At 42.3% G+C, this 14,690-nt stretch overlaps 2 protein-coding genes across 2 annotated transcripts in view; one reads left to right on the forward strand and one right to left on the reverse strand.

Annotated features, from left to right (window-relative positions):
• REV3L (REV3 like, DNA directed polymerase zeta catalytic subunit) overlaps positions 1–195 on the forward strand; it is a 659,986-nt gene extending 659,791 nt beyond the window's left edge. The window contains exon 27 of the transcript XR_007725269.1: positions 157–195. The gene's annotated coding sequence lies outside the window, so the exon portion shown is untranslated. The remainder of the gene's footprint in view (positions 1–156) is intronic.
• GTF3C6 (general transcription factor IIIC subunit 6) overlaps positions 1–14,690 on the reverse strand; it is a 1,097,326-nt gene that overhangs the window by 155,004 nt on the left and 927,632 nt on the right. The window lies entirely within an intron of this gene.

The following is a 14,690-nucleotide window of genomic DNA, read 5'->3' on the forward strand; positions in this document are numbered from 1 at the left end:
CCTCCCAGGTTCAAGCGATTCTCCTGCCTCAGCCTCCCAAGTAGCTGGGACTATAGGTGCCCGCCACCATGCCTGACTAATTTTTGTATTTTTAGTGGATAGTGGAGATGGGGTTTCACCATATTGGCCAGGCTGGTCTCGAACTCCTGACCTCAGGTGATCCACCCACCTCGGCCTCCCAAAGTGCTGGGATTACAGGCATGAGCCACCGCACCCGGCCTGTTGTAGTTAGACTCTCCTTTACAGAAAGAAAACTCTCCTTTACAGAAAGAAAACATGAGGTCCCAGTGCAGTGTCTCATGCCTGTAATCTTAGCACTTTGGGAGGCTGAGGTGGGAGGATTGCTTGAGCCCAGGAGTTAGAGACAAGCTTGGGCAACACAGTGAAAACCACCTTAAAAAATAAACAAACAAAAAAACTGAAAAAAAAAAAAAAAAGAAAAATATGAATAAGAAAGTCCTGTCCATGGATATCAAAGATGCCCTCTAATTCCCACTGAATGGCTTTTTCAGGATGGCCCTTTATTCAGTGACAGAGTCAAAGTTTGGACACAGCACTGGGTTAAAGGCTGTTCCCGTAAAATTTATGTTTACCTGGCACCTGTGAATGTGACCTTATTTTGAAATAGGCTATTTGCAGATGTATTCAAGTTAAAATGAGGTTATGCGGGACCAGTGAGGGCCCTAAATCCATTATGACTAGTGTCTGTGGAATGAGAAGAGGGAAGTTTGTGCCTGGTGTGGTGGCTCACGCCTGTAATCCCAGCACTCTGGGAGGCCAAGGCAGGCGGATCATCTGAAGTCAGCAGTTCGAGACAAGCCTGGCCAACATGGTGAAACCCCGTCCCAACTAAGAATACAAAGATTAGCCAGGCATAGTGGGGAGCACCTGTAATCCCAGCTACACAGGAGGCTGAGGCAGGAGAATTGCTTGAACCCGAGAGGCGGGGGTGGCAGTGAGCCGGAATTGCGCCACTGCACTCCAGCCTGGGCAACATGAGTGAAACTCCGTCTCCCAAAGAAAAAAAAAAACAAAAAAAAGAAAGAAAGGGGAAGTTTGTTTACACAAATACAAAGGTTAGATGACCGTGTGGAGACAGAGATTCGAGTTATGCTGCCATAAAGCAAGGACTGCTGTGGCTTGCAGGCAACACCAGAACCTAGAATCTGCACAGAAGGATTCTCCCCTGTGGGCTTCAGAGAGATCATGGCCCTCCAGACATCTTGATTTCAGACTTGTGGCCTCCAGGATTGTGAGCTAATCAGTTCCTGTCGTTTTAAGCCACCCAGTTTGTGGCAATTTGTCACAGCAGCCTGAGAAGACTGACACAGGTATCAATCAAACTCTTCTCATATCCTATCAGGAGGAGGTGGGCAACCCTTCCTTAATCTGGTCAGCATCCTCATCCAACAGAGAGAAGTTTGATTCTTTTTTTTTTTTTGAGACGGTGTCTCCCTCTGTTGCCCAGGCTGCAGTGCAGTGGCGCAATCTCAACTCACTGCAACCGCCACCTCCTGGGTTCAAGCGATTTTTTTTTTTTTTTTAATGAGACAGGGTCTCTATTGCCCAGGCTGGAGTGCAGTAGTGTGATCATAGCTCCCTGCAGCCTTGAACTCCTAGGCTAAAGTGATCCTCCTACCTCAGCCACCTGAGTAACTGGGATCACAGGGCCATTGACCATGCCTGGCTAATTTTATAATTTTTTTGTATAGACGGGGTCTTACTACGTTGCCCAGGCTGGTCTCAAACTCCTGTCTCAAGCAATTCTTCCACCTTAGTCTCCCAAAATGTTGGGATTACAGGTGTGAGCCACTGTGCCTGTCTAGATGTCTGATTTTTAATCCCACTGCCTCCCAATCCTGATCCTCAGCTGTCCTGACAGCAGCTCTGTGCTAAGTAGACCAGAATCTGTTTTCTGAACACTCTTCAAGCCTAAGTCATCCTTATTTAAGGGAGCTTTGTTCTCAGACTTTTAATCAACGTTTAAGCAGTCTGAATATCACTCCTGGAAGAGTAACAGGTTTTTACTTGGCAGCAAATGCTCTGAAATCTGATTGGCCAGATAACTGTTACTGGCAGACTGGAAAGCGCAAAGGCAAGGAAGTCCTCTTACACTTACTGAGGCAATGAACATGTCAATGGCAGTGGCAGCGGTACCTACACGTTCTCTGCATTTCATAAGCCCCATGACTCTTGCATACACGGAGAAGGGGTAAAAATGACTATCAATCAAATATGGAAAAAAAAGCAGAGGTGGTAATTTTAACATATACAAAGTAAGATTTAAGACAAAGAGGATGGACTGTTTCAGTGAGATCATTTGATCTTGATAAATGGCAAAATTGATATAGTAGTCTCCTCTTATCCATAGTTTTGATTTCCATGGTTTCAATTAGTTACTAGTTACCCATGATACAGAACAATAGGATGTTAAGAGAAAGAGAGAGACGAAGAGAGAGAGGACCACATTCATATAATTTCTGTTATATGACATTGTGATAATTGTATTTTATTATCAGTTACTGTTGTTTATCTGTTAACTGTTCCTAATTTATCAATTAAACCTTATTATCATAGGTATGCATGTATAGGAAAAAGCAGTGTGTGTATATGTATTTGAAGTTCAGTACTATCTGGGCTTCAGGGGGTCTTGGTGTGTATCCCCCAAGGACAAGGGGGGACTACTGTACCGGGCATCGCAGTCTTTGCCCTCTATAGTCTTACAGACCTGGGGTTAAATCCTATCACTGTCTAACTGTAAAACTACACAAATTATCCTCCTGGAGCCTCAGTTTTCATACAGGTAAAAAGGAGATAAAACATACCTTCCTCATAGGACAGCTATGAGGCTTATATTAGCTAATGTATGCCTAGGATTCAATAAAAGTTAGCTCTCATGTTCACTCTACTTACTTTCCAAGAAACATACCAAAGCTATTGTTTCTTTCCTCAAGCCGTTTGCCCTTACCTTCAGTGCTTTTTTTTTGTTACCAAAAACTTTTTGTTCTTTTTAAAATTTAATTTAATTTTTTTGCCTTAAGCTATGACGTTTGAATGTTACCAAAAACTTTAGATCTATCATTTATTGAAATGAATTTAGTTTCATTAAATAACTTTTTAAAAAACATACATTTAAAAAATTTCAATAGTTTTTAGGATACAAGTGGCTTTTGGTTACATAGGTGAATAGTATAGTGGAGATGTCTAAGATTTTAGTGCACTAGTCACCCAAGTAGTATGCATTGTACCCAATATGTAGTTTTTTATCTCTTTTTTTTTTTTTTTTTTTTTTGAGACGGAGTCTCGCTCAGTCGCCCAGGCTGGAGTGCAGTGGCCTGATCTCAGCTCACTGCAAGCTCCGCCTCCCGGGTTCCCGCCATTCTCCTGCCTCAGCCTCCCCAGTAGCTGGGACTACAGGCGCCGCCACCTCGCCCGGCTAGTTTTTTGTATGTTTAGTAGAGACGGGGTTTCACCGTGTTAGCCAGGATGATCTCGATCTCCTGACCTCGTGATCCGCCCATCTCGGCCTCCCAAAGTGCTGGGATTACAGGCGTGAGCCACCGCGCCTGGCTAGTTTTTTATCTCTTAATCCTCTCCCACCCTCCCTCTTCAGAGTCTCCAGTGTCCATTATACCACTCTGTATGCCTTTGTGTACCCATAGCTTAGCCCCACTTTTAAGTGGGAACACACTGTATTTTGGTTTTCCATTCCTGAGTTACTTCACTTAGAATAATGGCCGCCAGCCCCATCCAAGTTTCTGCAAAAGACAGTATTTCATTCTTTTTTATGACTGAGTCATATTCCATGGCATATATATACCACCTTTTCTTTATCCATTCATTGGTTGGTTGATGGGCACTTAGTTTGGTTCCATATCTTTGCAATTGTGAATTGTGTTGTGATAGATATAAGCATGCAGGTGTCTTTTTGAAATAATGACTTATTTTCCTTTAGGTTAGATACTCAGTAGAGGAATTGTTGGATTGAATGGTACATCTACTTTTAGTTCTTTGAGAATTCTCCATACTATTTTCCACAGAGGTTGTACTAATTTACATTCCCACCAGCAGTGTATAAGCATTCCCTTTTCACCACATCATTTTCATTATCTTGATTCTTCTAATCCGTGAGCATGAGATGTATTTCCATTTGTTTATGTCATCTATGATTTATTTCAGCAGTGTTTTGTAGTTCTGTTGTTGAGATCTCTCACTTCCTTGGTTAAATATATTCCTAGTTATTTTATTTTTTCAGTTATTGTAAAAGGGATTGAGTTCTTCTAGAAAAGAACTCAATAGGGAAAAGACACCCTATTAAATAGTTGTTTAGGCATTGAGTTCTTTTCTAAAATGCATTTCTAGCTCTCAAGGAGCTACAGATACATGAATATACCAAACCCAAAGGTAACAGAAGAAAATTCCTTTTCTTGAGTTCTCGATTTGTTCTCAGCTTGATCATTGTTGCCGTATAGCAATGCTACTGATTTGTGTACATTTATTTTGTAGTCTGGGACTTCATTGAATTCATTTATCAAACTAGGAGTCTTTTGGAGTTTTCTAGGTATACAATCATATCAATAGCAAACAGAGATAGTCTGACTTTTTCTTTTCCAATTTGGATGCCTTTTCTTTCTTTCTTTTGCCTGATGGATCTGGTTAGCACTTCCAGTACTATGTTGAGTAGAAGAAGTGGGCATTCTTGTCTTGTTCCAGCTCTCAGGGGAGATGCTTTCAACTCTTCTCCATTCTGTGTGATGTTGGCTGTGGGTTTATCATATATGGCTTTTATTATATTGAGGTACGTTCCTTCTATGCCTAGTTTATTGAGTTTTTTTTTTTTAATCAAAAAGGGATGTTGGATTTTATAAAATGCTTTCTCTGCATCTATTGAGATAATTGTATGTTTTTTTTTTTTTTTTTTTTTTTTTTTTTTGAGACAGAGTTTTGCTCTTGTTGCCCAGGCTGGAGTGCAATGGTGTGATCTCGGCTCACCACAACCTCCACCTCCTGGGTTCAAATTATTTTCCTGCTTCAGCCTCCCAAGTACCGGGATTATAGGCGTGCGCCACTATGCCCAGCTAACTTTTGTATTTTTAGTAGAGATGGGGATTCTCCATGTTGGTCAGGCTGGTCTTGAACTCCCGACCTCCAGGTGATCTGCCTGCCTCAGCCTCCCAAAGTGCCGGGATTACAGGCGTGAGCCACTGTGACTTGTGTATATTGAACCATTCCTGCATCCCTGGGCTGAAACCCACTTGGTCATGGAGAATTATCTTTTTCATGTGCTATTAGATTTAGTTTGCTATATGTTGTTGAGGATTTTTGCATCTATGTTCGTCAGGGATATTTGTCTATAGATTTTTTTTTTTTTAATAGGATAAGATTTCTTTTTCTTTTTTTTTTTTTTAAATGTCCTTTCCTGGCTTTGGTATCAGAGTGATACTGGCTTCATAGAATGAATTGGGGAAGATTCCTTCTTTCACAATCTTTTGGAATTGGTTCAGTAGGATTGGTACCAATTCTTCTTTAAATGTCTGCTAGAATTTGGCTGTGAATCTTTCTGGCCTGGGCTTTTTTTTTCTTGGCAATCTCACTGCTTGTTACTGGTCTGTTCAGGATTTCTATTTCTTTCTCATTCAAGCAAGGAGGGTTGTAAATTTCCAGGAATTTATCTATTTCCTCTGTCTTTATAGAGTTGTTCATAGTAGTCTAAAATGATCTTTTGTATTTCTATGGTGTTGGTTGTAACGTCTCCATTTTCATTTCTAATTGAGCTTATTTGAATCTTCTCTTTTATTTTCCGTTATTTATTTATTTATTTATTTGAGATGGAGTTTTGCTCTGTCGCCCAGGCTAGAGTGCAGTGGCGTGATCTTAGCTCACTGCAACATCTGCCTCCCAGTTTCAAGTGAGTCTCCTGACTTAGCCTCCCGAGTAGCTAGGATTACAGGTATCCGCCACTGTGCCCAGCTAATTTTTGTATTTTTAGTAAGAGATGGGGTTTCATCATGTTGGCCAGGCTGGTCTTGAACTCCTGACCTTTTGATCCACCTGCCTCAGCCTCCCAAAGGGCTGGGATTACAGGAGTGAGCCACTGTACCAGGCCTTCTCTCTTATTTTCTTGGTTAATCTAGCTAATGAAATACTGATTTTGTTTATGTTTTCAAGGAATTACTTTTTTGTTTCATTGATCTTTTGTATTTTTCTTTCAATTTCATTTAGTTCTGATCTGATCTTTGTTATTTCTTCTCTTCTGTTAGCTTCAGGTTTGGTTTATTCTTGTATCTCTATTTCCTGGAGGTATGATGTTAGGTTGTCAATCTGTGACCTTTCAGACTTTTTGATGTAGGCATTTAGCACTAAAAACTTTCCTGTTAGAACTGCTTTTGCTGTATCCCTAAGGTTTTGATATTTGATAACTTGTGTCACTATTATTCAATTCAAATAATTTTATTTTATTTTATTTTGAGGCGAGGCCTCATTCCATTGCCCACAGCCACCTTTCCTTCTAACTTGAACAAACTGTTACTGTTAAAAGCATTACATTTTTCTTTTATTGCAGATTTTCTTTTCTTTTCTTTTCTTTTCTTTCTTCTTCTTCTTCTTTTTTTTTTTAGATGGAGTTTTGCTCTTGTCTCCTAGGCTAGAGTGCAATGGCATGACCTTGGCTCACAGCCACATCTGCCGCATGGGTTCAAGTGATTATCCTGCCTCAGTCTCCTGAGTAGCTGGGAATACAGGCACGTGCCACAGTGCCCAGCTAATTTTTTATTTTATTTTTATGTTTTGAGAAGGAGTTTTGCTCTGCCACCAGGCTGGAGTGCAGTGGTGTGATCTTGGCTCACTTCATCCTCCACCTCCCAGGTTCAAGTAATTCTACTGCCTTAGCCTCTTGAGTAGCTGGGATTACAGGTGCACACCACCATGCCTGGGTAATTTTTGTATTTTTAGTAGAGACAGGGTTTTACCATGTTGGCTAGGCTGGTCTGGAACTCCTAACCTCAAGTAATCTGCCCGCCTTGGCCTCCCAAAGTGTTGGGATTACAGGTGTGAGCTACTGTACCCGACCCAAGCTAGACATGAACCCCTGGCTTCAAGTGATCTCCTCACCTTGGCCTCCCAACATGATGGGATTACACCATGCTGGCCTCTGTCTCTTTTCTTAAGTGTGGTAGTAATTGTCCTATACAGCTGGGAGCTCCAGAGTTAAGTGCACATATATTTAGGACTGCAATATCATCTTGTTGGATTGATCCTTTTATCATTATATAATGACTTTCTTTGTCTTTGTCTTTTTTTTTTTTTTTGAGACAGAGTCTCGCTCTGTCACCCAGGTTGGAGTGCAGTGGTGCGATCTCGGCTCACCGCAAGCTCCGCCTCCCGGGTTCATGCCATTCTCCTGCCTCAGCCTCCTGAGCAGCTGGGACTACAGGCACCCGCCACTGTGCCCAGCTAATTTTTTTGTATTTTTGGTAGAGATGGGGTTTCACCATATTCACCAGGATGGTCTCGATCTCCTGACCTCATGATCTGCCTGCCTTGGCCTCCCAAAGTGCTGGGATTACAGGCATGAGTCACCGCACCCGGCCTGTCTTTTTCTTACTGTTATTGCTTTACAGTCTGTTTTATCTGATATAAGAACAGTAATTCTTGCTTGCTTTTGGTTTCCATTTGTGTGGAATAACTTTTTCCATCCCTTTACCTTGAGTCTGTAAGAATCTTTATATACTTGGTGAGTCTCTTGAAGACAGCAGATACTTGGTCTGTGACTTTTTATCCACTCTGCCAATCTGTACCTTGTAAGGTTCTATTCTGGTGCATATCAACCTTTTGTTTCAAGATTTGGAACTCCTTTTAGCATTTCTTGTAGGGCTGGCCTGGCAGTGACAAATTCTTTATGATTTGCTAGTCTGAAAAAGACTTTATTTCTCCTTCATTTATGAAACATAGTTCTGCTGGATACAAAATTCTCGACTGAGAGTTATTATGTTTAAGTAGCTAAAGACAGGACCCCAATCTCTTCTGGCTTGTAAGGTTTCTGCTGAGAAGTCTGCTATTAGTCTGAAAGGTTTTCCTTTATAGGTTACCGGATGCTTTTTTCTCACTGCTCTTAGAAATCTCTCCTTCATACTGGCTTTAGATAGCTTGATGACAATATGCCTTGGTGATGTCCTTTTCTTTCAATTTGTGAAGAGTTTCTTTTTCCTATTAAAGATAAACAAAAAACAAAACTCCTAAACTCTCTTAACTGTGGTAGCTATCTTTCTCTTTCTTTTCTTAGCCAAGCTCTTATATTTCTTTTCTTTCTTTCTTTCCTTCTTTCTGTTTTTCTTTTTCTTTCTTTCTTTTTCTTTTTTTCCTTTTTTTTTTTTTTTTTTTTTTTTTGTGAGACAGGGTATCACTGTGTCACCCAGGCTGAAATGCAGTAGTGTAATCACAGCTCACTGCAGCCTTGACTTTCTGGTCCCATGCACTCCTCCCACCTCAGTCTCCTGAGTAGCTGGGACCACTTGTGCACACCATCATGCCTGGCTATTTTTGTAGAGATGGGATATCCATATATTGCCCTGGCTGGTCTCAAACTCCTGGGCTCAAGCAATCCTCCCACCTCAGTCTCCAAAAGTGTTGGGATTACAGGCATGAGACATCACACCCAGCCCTACATTTTTTTCATGTAAGTGTTATTTATTTGAAAAGGAAACATTTCATGGAACAAAATTCAAAAAGTCATACATACAGTAAAAATTCTGCTGCCTACTCCTGATTCTCAAGTACACAGTTAACCTTTCCTGAGTAACCAGTTTCTTGTGGTCCTTTCAGGCTAAGTGTCGGGGGAACCCGACCCCAATATTTCAACATAGGTTCCTTCTATTTTCCCGAAGTGTCGGCTGGTCTGAGAAACAAAGAGAAAGGGTACAAAGAGAGGAACTTTATAGCTGGGCTGCCAGGGGTGACAGCACATATTGGTAGGTCCGTGATGCCCACCTGAGCTGCAAAACCAGCAGGTTTTTATTAAGGACTTAAAAAGGGGAGGGGATGTACGAACAGGGATTAGGTCACAAAGATCACATGCTTCAGAGGGCAAAAAGGAGAACAACGATCACACGCTTCTGAGGCCAATAAAGATCACAAGGCAAAGGGCAAAGCAAAGATCACAAGGCAAAGGGCAAAGTCAAAAACTCCTGATAAGAGTCTGGGTTCAGTGTGCACATACTGTCTTGATAAACATCTTAAACAACAGAAAACGGTTTGAGAGCAGAGAACCGGTCTGATCTCAAATTTACCAGGGTGTGGTTTCTTCCCCACCCTAATCAGCCTGAGGGTACTGCAGGAGACCAGAGCATATTTCAGTCCTTATCTCAACCGTATAAGAGCAGCCGTTTATAGACCTCCCCTCAGGCATGATTTCCTTCCCCAGGGTATTATTTCCTTGCTGGGAAAAGAATTCAGCGATATCTTCCCTACTTGCACGTCCATTTATAGGCTGTCTGCAAGAAGAAAAATATGGCTCTATTCTGCCTGACCCCGCAGGCAGTCAGACCTTATGGTTGTCTTCCCTTGTTCCCTAAAACTGCTGTTATTCTGTTCTTTTTCAAGGTGCACTGATTTCATATTATTCAAACACACATGTTTTACAGTCAATTTGTACAGTTAGATACAATTATCACAGTGGTTCTGAGGTGACATACATCCTCAACTTCTGAAGATAACAAGATTAAGAGATTAAAGACAGGCATAAGAAATTATTAAAGTATTAATTTTAAGAACTGATAAATGTCCATATTAAAATGAAATCTTCACAATTTATGTTCCTCTGCTGCGGTTCCAGTCAGTCTCTCCGTTCAGGGTCCCTGACTTCCCACAATAGCTAAGCATATGTGCATAAAAACAAATGTGTACGTTTTCTTTTTTTAAATAGTTAGCACTGCGCATGGTGGCTCATGCCTGTAATCCCAGCACTTTGGGAGGCTGAGGTGGGCAAATCACAAGGTCAGGAGTTCGAGACCAGCCTGGCCAACATAGTGAAACACCATCTCTACTAAAAATACAAAAATTAGCTGGGTGTGGTGGCGGGTGTGCTACTTGGGAGGCTGAGGCAGGAGAATCGTTTGAACCCAGGAGAAAAGGTTGTAGTGAGCTGAGATTGCACCATTGCATTCCAGCCTGGGCAACAGTGCGAGACTATGTCTCAACAACAACAAAAAAGTTAGTATATCATAGACACTCTACATATTCTTGCTTTTTTTATATAAAAATATATCTTGGAGGTCTTGTCATATCAATCAATAAATAATTTCTGCACTGTTCATGTCTTCTGAAAAACAGATGCCAAGATGGGATTAGACATGAAAGAGATTTATTGGAGGAAATAATGGGGAGGGAGCTGGAGGAACTATCAGATTGTAATGCAGCCTTGACCCCTGTGAAGGAGAGAGGGAAGGTAGGGTTGAGTAGGCAGTGACTCAGACTGTAATACAGTTCTAAGAAAGTTTCAGGGCCAGGTGTGGTGGCTTACACCTGTAATCCCAACACTTTGGGAGGCTGAGGTGGGCAGATCACTTGATCCCCAGAGTTTGAGGCCAGTCTTGGCAAGACCCTGTCTCTACAAAAAAAAAAAAAAAAAAAAAAAAAAAAAGAGGAATAAAGAAGAAGAAGAAGAAGAAGAAAAGAAAAAAGTTTCAGCCAGACCCACCATAAATATTAATTTTTTTTTGAGATGGAGTCTTGCCCTGTCACCAGGCTGGAGTGCAGTGGTGCGATCTTGGCTCACTGCAACCTCCACCTCCTAGGTTCAAGTGATTCTCCTGCCTCAGTCTCCTAAGTAGCTGGGATTACAGGTGCCCGCCACCACACTCGGCTAATTTTTGTGTTTTTAGTAGAGATGGGGTTTCACTATGTTGGCTAGGCTGGTCTCTTGGCCAGGCTGGTCTTGAACTCCTGACCTAGAGATCCACTTGCCTTGGCCTCCCAAAGTGCTTGGATTACAGGTGTGAGCCACTGCACCCAGCTTGTCTCAGTGTGTTTATATGTAAAATGGGAAAAATAGAACATGTTGAGTCTCAGAAAACAGAACTCCAAAATATGGCACGTAGGCATGTTGAACTAAAGAAGCAGCCTCCAGCCGCTGCCTCCACACTGCCACCATTTCTCAATCCTCTGTTCCTCCCAAAGCACAGGATGAGGCTGTTCTCTGAAGTTCTCTTATCTACCTAGAAACTGAAACTCCTGGAGAAGAACACAATAACCTTTAATTCTCTCTCTGGAATTTCATTAACCAGAAAATATTAAAACTCATAGCACAAAGGAAGACACTGAAAATTAAACGGCACAGTAGAGACCAGATGAACTGTATCCCACACTATGGTCTGTTGTCTGGTCTCATTTAGTTTCTTATTTTATTTATTTATTTTCGAGATGGAGTCTTGCTCTGTTGCCCAGGCTGGATGGCTGTCGCACAATTTCAGCTGACTGCAACCTATGCCTCCCGAGTTCAAGTGATTTTTCTGCCCCAGCCTCCTAAGTAGCTGGGATTATGGGCACGCACCAACATGCCCTGCTAATTTTTGTATTTTTAGTAAAGATGGGTGTTTCACCGTGTTGGCCAGGCCGGTCTCCAACACTCCACCTCAAGTGATCTGCCCACCTTGGCCTCCCAAAGTGCTAGGATTATAGGCATGAGCCACCACGCTTGGCCCATTTAGTTTCTAATGAGAATTATTTACTAATCATTTTGTGAGCATTGGGCCCACTCATTTCCCCTAAAAACGATTTACTACCAGTTGGGTGCGGTAGCTCACGCCTGTAATCCCAGCACTTTGGGAGGCCGAGGCAGGCGAATCACCTGGAGGTCGGGAGTTGGAGACCAGCCTGATGAACATGGAGAAGCCCCATCTCTACTAAAAATACAAAGTTAGGCAGGTGTGCTGGTGCATGCCTGTAATCCCAGCTACTCGGAGGCTGAGGCAGGAGAATTGCTTGAATCCGGGAAGAGGAGGTTGTGGTAAGCTGAGATCGCACCATTGTACTCCAGCCTGGGCAACAAAAGCAAAACTCCATCTCAAAAAAAGAAAAAGCAGAAAGAATTTGGAGTGAGTCCACAGCGTAAAGTAAAAGCAAGTTTATTGGAGAAGTAAACAAAAGAATGGCTATTCGATAGGCAGAGCAGAGGTATGGGCTGCTCCACTGGGTATACTTACTATATTTCTTGATTACATGATAAACAAGGGGTGGATTATTCACAAGTGTTCTGGGAAAGACGTGGGGATTTCCCAGAAGTAAGGGCTTCTCCCCTTTTTAGACTCTATAGGGTAACTTCTGAAGTTGCCATGGCATTTGTAAACTGTCATGGCACTGGTAGGATGTCTTTTAGCATGCTAATGCATTATAACTAGCATATAATGGGCAGCGAGGAGACCAGAGGTCGCCATCCTGGTTTTGGTGGGTTTTGCCTAGTTTCTTCACTGCATCTTATCAGCGGAGTCTTTATGATCTGTATCTTGTGCAGGCTTCCTATTTCATCATGTGACTAAAAACGTCTAACTTCCTGGGAATGCAGCCCAGCAGGTCTCAGCCTTATTCTACCCTATTCAAGATGGAGTCACTGTGGTTCAAATGCCTGACAGTTATTTCTATCTTGATGCCCCAAAGGCACTTCCAATTCGACATGCCCCAACCAAGCTTATCTTTTTCTCAAAAATTGCTCCCATTCCTGTGTTTCCTAACTTTCTGAAATTTCTACCATATTGCTGAAGTCAAAATTCTTAAAGTTATCTTGGATTCTTCCCTCTCCTTTAATCCCACATTTAATTAATTACTAAGTCTTGTTAAATTTTACTCCTAAATAATTCTAGTATGTGCTTTTTTCTCATAGTGCTGCTCTTCCGTGGTTCAGATCCTTGTCTTTTGTTTGTTTGTTTTGAGATGGAGTTTCGATCTTGTTGCCCAGGCTGGAGTGCAATGGTACAGTCTTGGCTCACTGCAACCTCCACCTCCTGGGTTCAAGTGATTCTCCTGCCTCAGCCTCCTGAGTAGCTGGAATTACAGGCATGCAACACCAGGCCCGGCTCACTTTGTATTTTCAGTAGAGACAGGGTTTCTCCATGTTGGTTAGGCTGGTCTCAAATTCCAGAACTCAAGTGATCCGCCCACCTTGGCCTCCCAAAGTGGTGGGATTATAGCCGTGAGCGACTGCGCCCGGCCCAGATCCTTGTTTTTACCGTACTATTGCAATAGCTTCTTTGCTAGTCTCACTTTCCTCCAACCGAACCTGAACACTTTTGTCAGAGAATTTGTTTAATACACAGGCTGATTATAGTTCTCCTTAGCTCAAAAGTCTGTAATAGCTTCCTATTGCCTACAGAATTGAGAAAAGAAAAAAACTTTCATTTGAGAAATGTGAGGCCTTTTAAATTATAAGGCATAGAGAGACATTAAAATAATACAGGAATTAGGCTTGGTATGGTGGCTCACGCCTATAATCCCAACACTTTGGGAGGCCGAGGTGGGCGATCACTTGATGCCAGGAGTTCAAGACCAGCCTGGCCAACATTGCAAAATCCCGTCTCTACTAAAAATACAATTAGCTGGGCTTGGTGGCGCATGCCTGTAATCCCAGCTACTCGGGAGGCTGAGGGAGGAGACTCACTAGAACCCAGGAGGCGCAGGCTGCAGTGAGGCGAGATCACGCCACAGCATTCCAGTCTGGGTGACAGAGCAAGACTCTGTCTCTAAAAAAATAAATAAATAAAAAAGATACTGGAATCAGGTGGTACTTTCCCCTTGAGCTACATATTCATCTCCTGAAACTGCTTGCTATTGCCCCAAGTAGCTACAAATTAATCCAATAATGCTGCACCAGATGCTATAACCCACACCCTATATCTTAACTATGTATAGCCAATCATTAATCAATGTTATTCCTGTAAACCAATGAGAATCCCTCACAAACAACTTTGAGCCCACTTCCTATCCCCCTTTTTTTGCCTTTAAAAATCTATTTGTAACTGCTCCTGATTGGAGTGTACATTCAAGGCAACTTGTATCTGTACTCCTGGGTTGCAATTCTAAAGTTTGGCTCAAATAAACTCTCTACTTATATTAATTTTGCCCCAGCTTTTTCCTTTTAGGTCAACAGAATAATGAAACATAGCTTTCCATAATTTGACCTCTGCTTATCTGCCCAGTATTTTCTTACCCATTGCTTTTTCCTGTCTTAATCTGTAATATTCACACTAGTTGCATTTCTCAGAATATATGATGTTCTCTCATGATTTACGTACATGCTGTTCTACCTGAAATAATTCCTCGTTTCTTGCTCTTCGACTTGTCCTTCATGTAAAGTCCTACTCATGCTTTAAATTTTGGCTCTCGGCCGGGCGCGGTGGCTCAAGCCTGTAATCCCAGTACTTTGGGAGGCCGAGGCGGGTGGATCACGAAGTCAGGAGATCGAGACCATCCTGGCTAACATGGTGAAACCCCGTCTCTACTAAAAATACAAAAAACTAGCCGGGCGTGGTGGCGGGCGCCTGTAGTCCCAGCTACTCGGAGGCTGAGGCAGGAGAATGGCGTAAACCCGGGAGGCGGAGCTTGCAGTGAGCCGAGATCGCGCCACTGCACTCCAGCCTGGGTGACGCAGCGAGACTCCGTCTCAAAAAAAAAAAAATAAAATAAATTTTGGCTCTCACTCAGCA

Source organism: Macaca thibetana, chromosome 4, assembly GCF_024542745.1.
Source record: "Macaca thibetana thibetana isolate TM-01 chromosome 4, ASM2454274v1, whole genome shotgun sequence".
NCBI lineage: Eukaryota > Metazoa > Chordata > Mammalia > Primates > Cercopithecidae > Macaca > Macaca thibetana.